This window comes from Bison bison, unplaced genomic scaffold (assembly GCF_000754665.1).
Source record: "Bison bison bison isolate TAMUID 2011002044 unplaced genomic scaffold, Bison_UMD1.0 scf7180017864471, whole genome shotgun sequence".
Taxonomy (NCBI): domain Eukaryota; kingdom Metazoa; phylum Chordata; class Mammalia; order Artiodactyla; family Bovidae; genus Bison; species Bison bison.
The window spans coordinates 8,441,047-8,452,295 of record NW_011495032.1 but is presented as its reverse complement, the minus strand read 5'-3'; positions in this window follow the sequence as shown (position 1 = coordinate 8,452,295).

Sequence of the window (11,249 nt, the reverse complement as noted above, 5' to 3'; positions counted from 1 at the left end):
AGTGGCAGACTTTATTTTGAGGGGCTCCAAAATCAATGGAGATGGTAACTGCAGCCATGAAATTAAAAGATGCTTACTCCTTGGCAGAAAAGCAATGACTAATCTAGACAGCATATTAAAAAGCAGAGACATTACTTTGTCAACAAAGGTCCATCTAGTCAAGGCTATGGTTTTTCCAGTGGTCATTTATGGATGTGAGAGTTGGACTCTAAAGAAAGCTGAGCACAGAAGAATTGATGCTTTTGAACTGTGGTGTTGGAGAAGACTCTTTGAGAGTCCCAAAGGTGATCAGTCTTGGGTGTTCATTGGAAGGACTGATGTTGAAGCTGAAACTTCAATACTTTGGCCACCTGATGTGATGAGCTGACTCAGCTGAAAAGACCCTGATGCTGGGAAAGATTGAGAGCAGGAGGAAAAGGGGCTGACTGAAGATTAGATGGTTAGATGGCATCACTGACTCAATGGACATGCGTTTGAGTAAACCCTGGGAGTTGGTGATGGACAGGGAGGCCTGGCATGCTGCAGTCCATGGGGTCGCAAAGTCAGACACGACTGATTGACTAAACTGAACTGAACTGAGCAAAGACTAACAAAGAAAGACTATTAAAAGCACCACGGGAGAAGCAACCACCAACATACAAGGGAAACCCCTTATGTTTAACAGCTGATCTTTCAGCAGAAACTCTGCTGGCCAGAAGGGAATGGCAGGATATATTTAAAGTACTGAAAGGGAAAAATCTACAATCAAGATTACCGTACCTGAAAAGGATCTCATTCAAAATTTATGGAGAAATTAAAAGCTTTTTAAACAAGCAAAAGTTAAGAGAATTCAATACCACCAAACCAGCTTTACAATAAATGTTAAAGGGACTTATATAATCAAGAAATATAAAAGAAGAAAAAGATCTACAAAATCAAACCAAAACGACTAAGAAAATGACAATAGGGACATATATATCAATAATTACTTTAAATGTAAATAGATTAAATGCTCCAACCAAAAGACACAGACTGGCTAAATGGATACAAAAACAAGACCTATATATATGTTGTCTATAAGAAACCCACTTTAGACCTCAAGACACATATAGACTGAAAGTGAGAGGATGGAAAAATATATTCTATGCAAATGGGAAGCAAAAGAAAGCTGGAGTAGAAATCCTCATAGCAGACAAAATAGACCTTAAAGAGTTAAGGAAGGACACCACATAATGATCAAGGGATCAATCCAAGAGGAAGACAGAGCAATTATAAATATCTACGCACCCAACATAGGAGCATCTCAATACATAAGACAAACACTAACAGACATAATAGGAGAATATTATATTCTCCTATTCACACAATAGTTAGTTGTGACACTAACACAATAATAGTAAGAGACTATAACACCCCACTCACACCAATGGACAGATCATCAAAACAGAAAATTAATAAGGAAACACAAGTCTTAAATTATACATTAAATGAAATGGATCTCATTGGTATCTTCAGGAGATTCCATCCAAATCCAGAAGAATGCACCTTCTTCTCAAGTGCACATAGAACGTTCTCCAGGATAGACCACATCTTGGATCACAAATCAAACCCCAATAGATTTAAGAAAATTGAAATTATATCAAGCATCTTTTCTGACCACAACACAATGAGACTAGATATCAATTACAAGAAAAAAAAAAAACTGTAAGAAACACAAACACATGGAGATTAAACAACACATTTCTAAATAACCAACAGGTTACGGAAGAAGTCAAAAGGGAAATCCAAAAATTTCTAGAAACAAATGACAATGAAACCATGACAACTCAAAAGCAGTTCTAAAAGGGAAGTTTATAGCAATACAATCCTAGCTCAAGAAACAAGAAAAACACCAAATAGACAGCCTAAGTTTACACCTAAAAGTACTGGAAAAAGAACAACAACAACAAAAAAAATAGTAAAAGGAAAGAAATAAAAAAGATCCAAGCAGAAATAAATGAAAAAGAAATGAAAGAATAAATAGTAAAGATTAATAGAACTAAAATCTGGTTCTTTGAGAAGATAAACAAAATTGCCAGACCTTTAGCCAGAGTCATCAAGAAAAAAAAGATAGAAGAATCAAATCAACAAACTTATAAATGAAAAAGAAGTTACAACAGACAATGAAGAAATACAAAGGATTATAACAGACTATTATGAACATCTATTTGTCAATAAAATGGATAAACTGGAAGAAATGGACAGATTCTTAGAAAAATGCAATCTTCAAAGACAACCAGGAAGAAATAGAAATTAGGAACAACCCAATTACAACTACTGAAATTGAAGCTGTGATCAAAAACTCCCAAAAAACAAAAGCCCAAGACCAAATGGCTTCACAGGAGAATTCTATCAAACATTTAGAGAAGAGCTAACATCTATCCTTCTAAAAGTCTTTCAAAAATTGCAGAGGCAGGAACACTTCCAAACTCATTCTATGAGGCCACCATCACCCTGAAACCAAAACCAGACAAAGACAACACACACAAAAAAGAAAACTACAGGCCAATATCACTGATGTACATAGATGCAAATATTCTCAGCAAAATTTTAGCAAACAGAATTCAGCAACACATCAAAAAGCTAATACACCATGATCAAGTTGAGTTTATTCCAGGAATGCAAGGATTCTTCAATATATGCAAATCAATCAATGTGACCATATTAACAAATTGAAAGCTAAAATCTGTATGATAATCTCAATAGATGCAGAAGAAACCTTTCACAAAATTCAGTACTGATTTATGATTAAAACTCTTCAAAAAATGGGCATAGAAGGAACCTACCTCAACATAGTAAATGCCATATATGACAAGCCTACAGCAAACATTATTCTCAATTGTGAGAAACTGAAAGCATTCCCCCTAAGATCAGGAATAAGACGCAGGTGTCCACTTTCACCTCTATTATTCAACATAGTTCTGGAAGTCCTAGCTACAGCAATCAGAGAAGAAAAAGAAATACAAATAATCCACATCGGAAAAGAAGATGTAAAGCTCTCACTGTTTGCAGATGACATGATACTGTATATAGAAAATCCTAAAGATAGTATCAGAAAATTACTAAAGCTAATCAGTGAATTTAGCAAAGTTGCAGGACACAAAATCAATACACAGGAATCACTTGCTTTTCTATATACTAACAATGAAAAATCATAAAGACAAATTAAGGAATCAATCCCATTCACCACTGCAAGAAAAAGAACTAAATATCTAGGAATAAACTTACCTAAGGAGACAAAAGAACTGTACACAGAAAGTTATAAGACACTGATGAAAGAAATCAAAGATGACATAAATGGAGAGATATTCCATGTTCCTAAGTAAGAAGACTCAATATTGTGAAAAGGACTATACTAACAAATGCAATCTACAGATTCAATGTAATCCCTATCAAATTACCAATGGCATTTTTCACAGAACTAGAACAAAGTTCACAATTCATATGGAAACACAAAAGACCAAGAATAGCCAAAGCAGTCTTGAGAAAGAAGAATGGAGCTGGAGGAATCAACCTTCCTGACTTCAGGTTATACTACAAAGCTACAGTCATCAAGATAGTATGGTACTGGCACAAAAACAGAAATATACACCAATGGAACAAGATAGAAAGCCCAGAAATAAACCCATGCACCTATGAGTACCTTACTTTAGACAAAGGAGGCAAGAATATTCAAGGGGCAAAGACAGCCTCTTCAATAAATGGTGTTGGGAAAACTGGACAGCTGCATGTAAAAGAATGAAATTAGAACACTTCCTAACAACATACACAAAAATAAACTCAAAATGGATTAAAGACCTACATGTAAGACCAGAAACTATAAAACTCTTAGAGGAAAGCATAGGCAGAACACTCAATGACATAAATCAAAGCAAGATCCTCTATGACCCACCTCCTAGAGTAATGTAAATAAAAACAAAAGTAAACAAGTGGGACTTGATTAAACTTAAAAGCTTTTGCACAGCAAAGGAAACTATAAGCGAGGTGAAAAGACAACCCTCGGAATGGGAGGAAATAATAGCAAATGAAACAACTGACAAAGGATTAATTTCCAAAATATACAAGCAGCTCATACAACTCAATACCAGGAAAACAAACAACCCAATCAAAGGGGAAAAGACCTAAAAAGACATTTCTCCAAAGAAGACATACAGATGGCTAACAAGCACATGAAAAGATGCTCAACATTGCTCCTTATTAGAGAAATGCAAATCAAAACCACAATGAGATATCACCTCACACTGGTCAGAATGGCCATCAAAACGTCTACAAACAATAAATGCTGGAGAGGGTGTGGAGAAAAGGGAACACTCTTGCACTATTTATGGGAATGTAAATTGATACAGCCACTGTGGAAGACAATATGGAGATTTCTTTTAAAAGTAAGAATAAAACCACCATATGACCTAGCAATCCCACTCATAGGCATATACCCTGAGGAAACCAGGGTTGAAAAAGACACATGTATCCCATTGTTCATTGCAGAACTATTTACAATTACTAGAACATGGAAGCAACCTCAATGTCCATCAACAGATGAATGGATGAAAAAGTTGTGGTACATATACACAGTGGAATATTACTCAGTCATAAAAAGGAACACATTTGAGTCAGTTCTGATGAGATGGATAAACCTAGAACCTATTATTATATAGAGTGGAGTGAGTCAGAAAGTTCAGTTCAGTTCAGTCGCTCAGTCATGTCTGTCTCTTTGTGACCCCATGAACCACAGCACGCCAGGCATCCCTGTTCATCACCAACTCCCGGAGTCCACCCAAACCCATATCCATTGAGTCAGTGATGCCACCCAACCATCTCATACTGTCATCCCCTTCTCCCCCTGCCCTCAATCTTTCCCAGCATCAGGTCTTTTCAAATCAGTCAGTTCTTCGCATCAGGTGCCCAAAGTATTGGAGTTTCAGCTTCATCATCAGTTGTACCAATGAACACCCAGGACTGATCTCCTTTAGGATGGACTGGTTGGATCTCCTTGCAGTCCAGGGGACTCTCAAGAGTCTTCTCCAACACCACAGTTCAAAAGAGAAAGTAAATATTATATTTTAATGTACACATATGGAATCTAGAAAAATGGTTCTGAAGAATTTATTTATGGGTTTAACAGATTTCAGAATCTGGAAAATACAATTGTTTAATTTTTCTAAATATGGCTAAAAATTACACAGAGTCTATATAAAAATACAAGTCACTGCTTTCTCAGAAAATAAGACAATGCAAAATAACACCCTTGTTTTCAGACATTGGAGAAACAGACATAGAGAATAGACTTATGGACCTGGGGAGAGGGTGAGATGTATGGAAAGAGTAACATGGAAACTTACATTACCATAGGTAAAATACCTAGTCAACAGGAATTTGCTGTATGGCTCAGGAAACTCAAACAGGGGCTCTGTATCAACCTAGAGGGTTGGGATGGGGAGGAAGATGGGACAGAGGTTCAAAAGGGAGGGGATATATGTATACCTATGGCTGATTCATGTTGAGGTTTGATAGAAAAAAAATTCTGTAAAGCAATTAACCTTCAATAAAAAAATTAAGAAAAAAAATTAAAAAGAGGCTCTTCAGTTCTTCTTCACTTTCTGCCATAAGGGTGGTATAATCTGCATATCTGAGGTTATTGGTATTTCTCCTGGAAATCTTGACTCCAGCTTGTGCTTCATCCAGCCCAGCATTTCACATAATGTACTCTGCATATAGGTTAAATAAGCAGGGTGACAATATGCAGCCTTGATGTACTTCTGTGCATTTTAGCTGAGTACAATATTTGATTCTATCTTCAGTTGATAAAGTTCTAGAAGCCCTTATTTCCTAATAATCTCAGAGATTAGAGAATCTATGTTGTCTCCTACTATGTTAAATAATGGAGAAAGTTAAGTAGAATATCTTGTTTCAAGTACCTTAGAAGATTTACATATCAGTGAAAATTACAAGAAAAGTATAATTTTCAAGTCATTAATACAGCTAAGAGTTAGGCTTTTTTCTGCATATTCAGTTTGATAGGATGCATCCTGTAGTATTTTTGAGTGGGCAGTTCTGAGATAAGGAAGGCTGTGTAACAGTAGCGCATGTGGTTTAACAGATTTCAGAATCTGGAAAATACAATTGTTTAATTTTTCTAAATGTGGCTAAAAATTACACAGAGTCTATGTAAAAATACAAGTCACTGCTTTCTCAGAAAATAAGACAATGCAAAATAGCACCCTTATTTTCAGGTGTGCATGATCATCCATACTAATATGCTAATTAATAGATGAAACTGTGGCATTCTTTTATTATGAACTCAGTGGGAATTCCATTAGTGACTTTCCCGGGTGAAGAGATTGATAAAATTGTGATGAGACACAGTCTAATTTCCTTACAAATTACAAAAAACAAAGGACTTTGACTGTTTGTCCTTTGAGTTTGGCTTACTTAGGAATATTAAAGAAAATAAAGCCATAAAATGCAAAAGATACCACTCGTCTCTGTAGGAGAGAAAGAAAGAAAATTCTGGGGATGAAAATGACTTTAAGATGAGCCCTCTTTTTTGCTCATCAAAGCTGGTGGGAACAGTAATATCTCATCATCATTTACCTGGCAGCAGAGAGAGAATGCCCTTTGACCCTGGGATCCTTGCCCTTCCTACAGCAAATGACTAAGTAGAGCCTCAGCAACCATGAAAGGAAAAGGTGAGACCAGTGTGAATGGAGAGGGAAAAATGGGAAAAAGTGTTATATTCTCTTATGTCACATTTCCTAGTCTCTACTCCTCTCCTAAAAGAAAAAAAAAAAAAGCAAAAATCACCCCAGTATGTGAGACTTCACAATTCTAGGTTTTTCTTTTCTCAAAAGAATATTTGTGAATCTTTTCAGATTAAAAACTATAGCAACAGTAAAAAATCTCATTAGGTTTAAATTCACAGATACAGACCCATTGTGTCTCTGCTCAAGTAATGTAGGGAAATGCCAGTAGATTTATGTTTTCCTTTTGCTTCTTTTCCCATGAGGATGAAGTCATATCTCCAGCATCATCAAGACCATGCTTAGAAATCTGTTGGTATTTCTCCTGTAGCAACTAGGAAAACTCAGAGATTCTTTTTTTTTTGTACACAGTGGATTGTGATGAACTTGTGAGGTGTTGTGCTCTGCTCCTTCCCCTCTTTCAAAAACTCACAGCCAATGATGAGTTGATATAGGAGAACAAAGGCCTGACCATCTTGGCCAAGTCTGCTGAGCCATTCAAACTCCCTGACTTTCTGGGAGGTCAGTCAAGGCTGTCACGGGGGCTGCCTTCAGACTGACTTCTCTTCTAGCTACACTCCTTTCACTCCCCTACTTTTCACGGTATCTATTCTCAAAGGCCTTTCCAGACAATCCAATTTGCAACATGGAAGCACAAATATTCATTGGATGGTGAAAATATGGCAAACGATGACAGAATTTTCTCAGTTGAATATAAATGTACTTTCTATTAGTTGATAAACTTAAGACGTTTTATTGGTTTACCCTTAGGTAGCAGTGGGAGTTTGAATTGTGTGTGCAGATCTTTTCATATAGTTTGATGCTACAAAACCAAACAGAAGTCATTCAGTTGGGAATCAGGATGATGCTATGGTTCAGTATATAGGAGTCCTCATAACTTACCATCTACTTGACCTTGGGTGAGTTGGTCAACTTCTTTAAAACCAGGTATGCTCACTAATGAACTACCTATATAAAGAGTTTTGGGGAGGACTTAAAACCACATGAATACAGATAGAGTGTTCAGCACATTGCACAATATAACATTAGCGTTCAATGAGTGTTTTCTCGCAAACCTACTCAGTGATGCAGAGTAAAACCTAAAGTCCCCAGTGTCTACAAGGCCTTACATGACTTGGTCTCCTTTTGCTTTATCCAACCTCTTTTTTCTTACCATCCCCTTACTTGTTGTTTCTACCAGACACTGGACTCTCTGCTGTTCTGAAACATCTCACTAGCACAACTCTCCCTTATGATTTTATATTAGTTGTCCCTTCGCTTGGAATGGCTCTTCCTCACATCTTTTCCAGGTTGTTGCTCAAATGCCCCTTTTCCATAAGATATAGCTTGACTGTTCTATTTTAAAATTGCAACTGGTCCCCATGTTCTACCCTCAAAATCTGATACTCTTCACCCAGCTCTACAGTTTCATTTTCTCTTTGCGTATATGCACTCCCTAACTTTGTGAAACAAGCTGTAAAGCTAACACAAGAGGAAATAAAGTACTTTTACTAAAATATATGTATATAATTTATATGTGTATACATATGCACACTCATACACATATATGTTTGTATGCACACATAGTTATATATGTTATATTTATCTTTAGTGTGTATATATACACATGTATATTTCTGTTTCATCTATGAAAGTGGGAGTCTGCTTGTTTTATATACTGTACCATTCTAACTATCTAAAAGAGAGTCAGATATATAATTAGTGGTCAATAATAATTTGTTAAATAAAAGTCTACTAAGTGGAACCATGAAACATACTTAGAGTGTATATTGAACTGATTATTAACAAACTAGGGATGTTTCAACAAGGTGAATTTTCCAAAACTTGTATTCAAACTGTCTTTGCATAGGCATGATGTTAGCTGGAGGGAATATGGAAATGAAAAAGATGCAATTCTTGCACTTAAAAACCTCATGGTGGAGTACCTTGTGCTGCACAACCAGGAAGATGTTCTCTGTTGCCCTCAGCTGCCAGTCTAATCTAGGAATAACATTTCCTTGAAGGAAGTAGCCTTGTCCAAGGCCATGTATACTTCCTAGGGAAAGCCTGCATTCCATGACTGGTCAAGGAGGGAATATAAAGCCCAGGTCTCCTTGTCCAGCTCAGGTCAACTATGAAGGATCATCCCAGTGCCCAAGATCCTGATGAAAGGGACTGAGATCCTCATTGTGGCTCAGCAAAGCCCAATTCCTCCCTCTACTCAGTCTTGCTCCCTGTACTCTTCCCATGGTGTGCACGCTAAAAGCTTCCCCATAAGCTTTCTGCATCCTAATCTTTATTTGAGAATCTGCCTAGTCTCAAGCTCCCAAGAAACCCAAACTGGCAGATTTATACTATATTCATCTTTCTATTGAAAGTGAAAGTGAAGTCGCTCAGTCGTGTCCGACTCTTTGTGACCCCATGGACTGTAGCCTATCAGGTTCCTCCTTCCATGGGATTTTCCAGGCAATAGTGCTGGAGTGGATTGCCATTTCCTTCTCCAGGGGATCTTCCCAACCCAGGAATTGAACCCGGGTCTTCCGCATTACAGGCAGACACTTTACCATCTGAGCCTACCTGTGTAGCAAATCACCACAAATATAAACAGCTCAAAACAAGGCAAATCAATACTCTTCTGCACAATAAAAGTCTAGCATATGTCAGCTTGGTCCTCCATTCAGGGTTTTCTAAGGCTGATATCAAAGTGTTGACCTCATATCCTCATCTGGAGGCTTTTCTAGGGAGGATATCCATTTACAAACTTTCTCAGGTTGCCACCAGAGTTCTTTTCCCTGTGGTTGCAAGGCTCCTTTGTTTTGCTGGTTGTCCATCAGCTTATAAAAGTCTCTTGTCCCATGGCCTTCTCCATCAGTCCTCTCATGCTCTCACTTAGAATCTCTGACTTCAGAAAGGGTTTAGTCCTTTTAAGGACTTCCCTGATGAAGTCAAACCCATCCAAGAAATCTCCTTCTTAATTAACCCAAAGTCATCTTACTGTAACCTGATCACTGAGAGCAACAGCCATCATAGTCTCAGATCTCATCCATGTTCAAAAGGAGAAGGTTATATACCAGGAGACAGGAATCTCAGTAGCCATCTGAGAATTCTGTCCAACATACACATTCTAGGGGAAGAGAGAGAGAGATACAAATAATTAGAATGTGATCTTGGCTCTATTTGAGAAAAATAATTATAGTACAGAGGTAGCACAGAGATTCACTGAAAGCCAAGAAGTTGCCTCCATAAAGAAAGATGGCATTTGATTAAGAAAGTGAAGGCAAGAGGAGAATTCCAGGCAAGAGAGTTACATATTATGAAATGTACAAGAAAATAAAGGCTTCAAGTGGCTTCAAATTTAAATGTCAAGTAATTCCTTAAATTATGTCATGGGAAATGCCAGGCTGGATGAAGCACAAGCTGAAATCAAGATTGCCAGGAGAAATATATATAACCTCAAATACGCAGATCACACCACCCTTATGGCAGAAAGCAAAGATGAATTAAATAGCCTCCTGATGAAAGTGAGAGAGGAGAGTGAAAAAGTTGGCTTAAAACTCAACATTCAGAAGACTAAAATCGTGGCATCTGGTCCCGTCACTTAATGGCAAATAGATGGGGAAACAAGGGAAACAGTGAGAGACTTTATTTTGAGGGGGCTCCAAAATCACTTCAGATGGTGACTGCAGGCCTGAAATTAAAAGACACTTGCTCTTGGCAGAAAAGCAATGACCAACCTAGACAGCTTATTAAAAATTAGAGACATTCCTTTTCCAAAAAAGGTCTGTATAGTCAAAACTATGGTTTTTCCAGTAGTCATGTATAGATGTAGAGTTGGACTATAAAGAAAGCTGAACACTGAAGATTAAAAGATGCTTACTCCTTGGAAGGAAAGTTGTGACCAACCTTGATAGCATATTATAAAGCAGAGACATTATTTTGCCAACAAAGGCCTGTCTAGTCAAGGCTATGGTTTTTCCACTAGTCATATATGGATGTGAGAATAGGACTATAAAGAAAGCTGAGCATAAAGAATTGATGCTTTTAAACTGTGGTGTTGGAGAAGACTCTTGAGAGTCCCTTGGACTGCAAGAAGATCCAACAAGTCCCTCCTAAAGGAGATCAGTCCTGGGTGTTCATTGGAAGGACTGATGTTGAAGCTGAAACTTTAATATTTTGGATATCTGATGTGAAGAGCTGACTGATTTGAAAAGACCCTGATGCTGGGAAAGATTGAAGGTGGGAGGAGAAGGGGATGACAGAGGATGAGATGGTTAGATGGCATCACCGACTCAATGGACACGAGTTTGAGCAAGCTCTGAGGGTTAGTGATGGACAGGGAATCCTGGTATGCTGCAGTCCATGGGGTTGCAAAGAGTCAGACACGATTGAACTAAACTGAACTGAATTCTTTAAAAAAATAGGTTAGACTTTTAATCAACAAATGTGACCCAAACAATATGAATTTACAGATGGGTATTAATTACTAGGGATCCC